We start from the raw sequence: 6,448 nt of genomic DNA on the forward strand, positions 1-6,448 counted from the left end.
AGAAGGGTCTAACCCAAGGCAGAAAGTAGAGTGGTTGGATTTGCTGTTGCACATACCTTCGCGGGCCATGATGAGGTCTCCAATCTCTACTCTGATACCGAAACGTACCCACCACCGTGTGCCCCCTAGAGATAATAAGTAGTTAAGGGTTGCGCCGCCAGGGGCAAAATAACCTACGTGTGCACAGACACCTAAAAGCGGCCTGCAACAAAGTAGATCGAGTCTGCCACACCATGCTGCAAATCACCTCCTTCTAGGGGATTGGGAACATGTGTCTCCGTCATTGCTCCCAAAAAAATTGAAGCCAGGGACATCCACCACTCAGTGAACCAGAGATATGGAAACATGCACCGCGAACCATAGCCGGAGCGGCACAACCATCGTAAGAAGACTCGGGGTCGCCATCTTGGCGTTCAACCTCCACCAATGCATACTCTGTTTATGGCCATCTCAATGCGCCATCTGCGAGGGCCCCTGCGTCGCAAGGAGGAAGCCCATTGCCGCCACCTGCTAGGTAGTCATTGCTTGTCAGTTTCCTTCGACAACGGCGAGGTGAGCTGGATGGGGGTTGGGGAAGACGGGGACGGTGGCGGCTAAGGCTTCACTTGCCTACCCCTATGGGAGCGACTTGGACGCCTGTTCTCAAGTAAACATGTCTTAGTTTGCAAACCCTAACCGTATTCAGTAAGAAATGGTAAGATACCAATATCTTCCAAGAAGTGATCTCATCTCATATTTTAGGCCACATTCCCTACTACTCCCTCCATCCCATAATATAAGAATGTTTTTCATGCTGTATGGAAAAACGTTCTTATATTATGGGACGGAGGGAGTAGCTCGTAAAAAGCATCTAACAGGACTGACATGAAATCTAAATCATTCCTCGTTCATTCAGATAAAAAATGCAGAACTTTTCAGAACAAAACATAAAAAGTGGAGAAACCATGAAGCCAGCAAAGTCAATCAAAAATAGTCTAGTGGAAGATTCAACACGTTCGTTGGTTAGCTCGACATTAGTAGTGACGTATAACAAGATAAGTCCAGGGCACTTATGTCCTTGTCATTTACTTGGTCAAAGCACATACCGTTTACTTGCTTTCTGACTGTTCTCCAGTCCAATTAGCCCGTCGCTATTGACCGGTCTTAGGAGTTACGTACTCCAGTATTCTTTGTGCGGGGGCAGGGGTATTATTTAAATGGTCGGGTGGCTCACCGTGAAACAGGGATGCATCGATCAAAGATATGCTTGGTGGCATATAACCAAGAAAGAACTCATGGCAGAATATATAGCTTCCGCAGCACCAACGAACACTTCTCCATCCACTTCGATGCCTTACCAGCTTCTGAAATTGCTTTGCGTGGTCCTCATTGCCAGTATGTATCACCCCTTTCTCCACACATATATACGACTGACATGCATACATGTATCATCCCTCAAGTTTCATCATATCTTCCTGTTACAAAATTAATTAATATATTGTCCACTGCTATTTTTTGTTTCGGTATTCCGTGGCAACGAGATAAAAGTGTATGATTGTGCCCAGAGAAGTTCAATATTAACTAACACATAGCTAATCTGATGAACCTATTTATTTATTTTATAAGATGGCCGTATGCATCGTTCTGATGCAGAGGCCAGGGAGTCCCCCCTTTTCGGAAAAAACACACATAGCTAATCTGACAACAACAAAAAGGTAAGTACCTGGGGCACATATCCAGGCCAATATAGCCCTCCAGCTCATTAAAGGGCATGTGTGCAATGGTACCAAATGGTCTTTTGTATAGTTTATACCCTACACGTCATATGTAGATAAGACTAGAGATGGTCTACAATTTTCTTTTGGAAACTCTATATACAGTTTTCAGTAATATAAGCCATCTAGAGAGTGAATTTTTTTGCACATGAGGGCACTCACGACGTCCAGTTGATTTGAAAAAGAATCAAAACATACGTGCAAGATTGGAAAATTACAACTCTTTTGCACACAGCCTGTAAATTTTCTGCAAAAAGTATATCTACTTTGTCTGCAGCATAAAACAGAGGGTACAAGTATGCACAATTCTGTACAACACACAATAGAAGAATAACAAAGTATATGTATTCTTTGTTCTACACATTAAGATGTTTGCTCGCAATTGGAATGTTCACTGCATGTGCAGAATTTGATTTAAAAAAAATATTCAGTGGCTGGCGAAAATATTAAGCAGCAAGGTTAATGAGGATCATATGCACAAATGTGTTTTGCCTTGCAAGCTATTAGAAAAATAAAATCGAATTAAGGGTCTTACCTACGAGTTGGATTTTTTTGGGCAGTTTAATGATTTTTAAAAGATTCACACATGTACCATATTTCTGTAATAGGTTGAACCAAGTAAGAAAAGTGGCATATTTTTGCAAGCAGCGCAAAATTCAGATAAGATGTGCATTGCATATGTACAGGCTACAAATTAAAATATCTTTCACAGGTAAGCTTTTCATAATTAACCGCTGACACATAGTTTTTTTCAATAAAACCAAGAAACACTTCTTAATCGGAGAAAAGTGAGGACAAGCGCTCAGATGTCCAAAATCCAAGGTGCTAATGGACCTGTCTATGCACAACAGAAAATAGAAGTCAAACAATTTTTGTATCTTCTCATTATATCCTATAAACATCATAAGAAACATTATATATTAGGAAAGAAACTGCTACTACTGTTGTACATGCCCTAAGGGGGATAATATATATGGGACTAAGTAGTGTTGGAAATATGAGCAAATTACTACGAGATTTAATCCGAATAAACAGAAGATAAATCATGACCACAGCAGCAGAGACTAAACTAATCATGCGAACTAGCATAGCAGATGAACATATCACATCTAGGGCACATACTAGAAGCATGAATTCTACCACGATTTCGAACAGGAAGGATATAATCACATACGGTGCAGCGGGTGCAGCACCGCCGGCGTTGACGTTGTCGCCCATGTCGTCGAGGACAAGGTCGCCGAGGTCGGGGAAGAAGTCGTCGTTCGCGAAGTCGTCGCTGCCAGCAGTCGCGCGAGTGCGCTCCCCAAAAACCTGATCGCCCCTCTCCCGTACAGGATCACGAGAGGCGGGGTTCCGGAGGCCTGCTGTCCCTTCTCGCGGTGCACGCCAGAAGGAGGGATGGAGAAGACTTGCTTGGCGGCGCAATGATCTGGAACGGTGATGAGAAACCATACGAAGCGGCGGCGGCTAGGGTAGACGTCTGCCTGACTATATAGTGCGGGCCGGGTAGGTCGTGGGAGTAAACCCCACGTCCGAGTCGTCACCATCCAAAAGAATCGGAAACGGTTCAGTAATTAACGCGTTCGTTAATTATTAATTAATGACTCATTAATTTTACCATGCAGCAAAAATATAGACAACGTGCAAAGCTCTGTCCTCGGCTCAGTCCCGCAACCCGCGGCGCGGCGCGTCGTGGCGAGGCGAGGCGAGGCGTGGCGTGGCGAGGCGAGGCGAGCGAGGAGGAGGAGCGCGCGTGTAGGTCTCCTCTTCTCATGCTCATACAAGTGGTAGAAGAGCTCACCTTATAAAGAGGTGCAACTCTCTCTCAACTTCCGGGGTGGAACTAAACTTTAGCCTCACTCACTCCACTCACATGTGTGCATGAATGGGCCAAGAGAATTTCAGAATTTTAGTTGAGCTTTGGGCCAAAGGCCTACTAGCAAAATTCCAACAATTCCCCACAAAGTCTCATTGGCACATCTCATCATTTAGTTTCAAAACATTGTTTTATATATCGGTGCTTAGTGGAGACTGTGAAGTTGAACTTGTTGGGTTTCGTAGTAATTTCAAAAAAATTCCTACGCACACGCAAGATCATGTGATGCATAGCAACGAGAGGGGAGAGTGTTTTCTACGTATCCACGCAGACCGACTGCGGAAGCGATGACGCAACGTAGAGGAAGTAGTCGTACGTCTTCACGATCCAACCGATCAAGCACCGAAACTACGGCACCTCCGAGTTCGAGCACACGTTCAGATCGATGACGATCCCCGGACTCCGATCCAGCAAAGTGTTGGGGAAGAGTTCCGTCAGCACGACGGCGTGGTGACGATCTTGATGTACTACAGCAGCAGGGCTTCGCCTAAACTCCGCTACAGTATTATCGAGGACTATGGTGGCTGGGGGCACCGCACACGGCTAAGGAATAGATCACGTGGATCAACTTGTGTGTTTCTGGGGTGCCTCTGCCTCAGTATATAAAGGAGCCAAGGGGGAGGGGGGCGCCGGCCAGGAGGAGGGCGCAGGAGGAGTCCTACTCCCGGAAGGAGTAGGACTCCCCCCTCAATCCTAGTTGGACTAGGATTCCCCGAGGGGGAAAGAGGGAGAGGGGGGCCGGCCACCTTCTCCTAGTCCTAATAGGACTAGGGGAGGAGGTGCGCAGACACCTTGGGCTGCCCCTTTCTCCTTTCCACTAAAGCCCATTAAGGCCCATATGGCTCCCGGGGGGTTCCGGTAACCTCCCGGTACTCCGGTAAAATCCCGATTTCACCCGGAACACTTCCGATATCCAAACATAGGCTTCCAATATATCAATCTTTACGTCTCGACCATTTCGAGACTCCTCGTCATGTCCATGATCACATCCGGGACTACGAACAACCTTCGGTACATCAAAATGCATAAACTCATAATATAACTGTCATCGTAACCTTAAGCGTGCGGACCCTACGGGTTCGAGAACAATGTAGACATGACCGAGACACGTCTCCGGTCAATAACCAATAGCGGGACCTGGATGCCCATATTGGCTCCTACATATTCTACGAAGATCTTTATCGGTCAGACCGCATAACAACATACGTTGTTCCCTTTGTCATTGGTATGTTACTTGCCCGAGATTCGATCGTCCGTATCCAATACCTAGTTCAATCTCGTTACCGGCAAGTCTCTTTACTCGTTCCGTAATACATCATCTCACAACTAACATCTTGGTTACAATGCTTGCAAGGCTTATGTGATGTGTATTACCAAGAGGGCCCCAGAGATACCTCTCCGACAATCGGAGTGACAAAACCTAATCTCGAAATACGCCAACCCAACATGTACCTTTGGAGACACCTGTAGTACTCCTTTATAATCACCCAGTTACGTTGTGACGTTTGGTAGTACCCAAAGTGTTCCTCCGGTAAACGGGAGTTGCATAATCTCATAGTTATAGGAACATGTATAAGTCATGAAGAAAGCAATAGCAACATACTAAACGATCGGGTGCTAAGCTAATGGAATGGGTCATGTCAATCAGATCATTCAACTAATGATGTGACCTCGTTAATCAAATAACAACTCTTTGTTCATGGTTAGGAAACATAACCATCTTTGATTAACGAGCTAGTCAAGTAGAGGCATACTAGTGACACTCTGTTTGTCTATGTATTCACACATGTATTATGTTTCCGGTTAATACAATTCTAGCATGAATAATAAACATTTATCATGATATAAGGAAATAAATAATAACTTTATTATTGCCTCTAGGGCATATTTCCTTCAGTCTCCCACTTGCACTAGAGTCAATAATCTAGATCACATCACCATGTGATTAACATCGATAGTTCACATCATTATGTGATTAACACCCATAGTTCACATCGACATGTGACCAACACCCAAAGGGTTTACTAGATTCAGTAATCTAGTTCACATTGCTATGTGATTAACACCCAAGGAGTACTAAGGTGTGATCATGTTTTGCTTGTGAGAGAATCTTAGTCAACGGGTCTTCCACATTCAGATCCGCATGTATTTTGCAAATTTCTATGTCAACAATGCTCTGCATGGAGGTACTCTAGCTAATTGCTCCCACTTTCAATATGTATCTAGATCGAGACTTAGAGTCATCTAGATTAGTGTCAAAACTTGCATCGGCGTAACCCTTTACGACGAACCTCTTTTTTTCACTTCCATAATCGAGAAACATATCCTTATTCCACTAAGGATAATTTTGACCGCTGTCCAGTGATCTACTCCTAGATCACTATCGTACTCCCTTGCCAAACTCAGTGGTAGGGCATACAATAGATCTGGTATACAGCATGGCATACTTTATAGAACCTATGACTGAGGCAGAGGGAATGACTTTCATTCTCTTTCTATCTTCTGCCGTGGTCGGGCTTTGAGTCTTACTCAACTTCACACCTTGTAACACAGGCAAGAAACCTTTTCTTTGACTGTTCCATTTTGAACTACTTCAAAATCTTGTCAAGGTATGTACTCATTGAAAAAACTTATCAAGTGTCTTGATCTATCTCTATAGATCTTGATACTCAATATGTAAGCAGCTTCACCGAGGTCTTTCTTTGAAAAACTCCTTTCAAACACTCCTTTATGCTTTGCAGAATAATTCTACATTATTTCCGATCAACAATATGTCATTCACATATACTTATCAGAAATGTTTGTAGAGCTCCCACTC

This window comes from Triticum dicoccoides, chromosome 7A (genome assembly GCF_002162155.2).
Source record: "Triticum dicoccoides isolate Atlit2015 ecotype Zavitan chromosome 7A, WEW_v2.0, whole genome shotgun sequence".
Classification (NCBI taxonomy): domain Eukaryota; kingdom Viridiplantae; phylum Streptophyta; class Magnoliopsida; order Poales; family Poaceae; genus Triticum; species Triticum dicoccoides.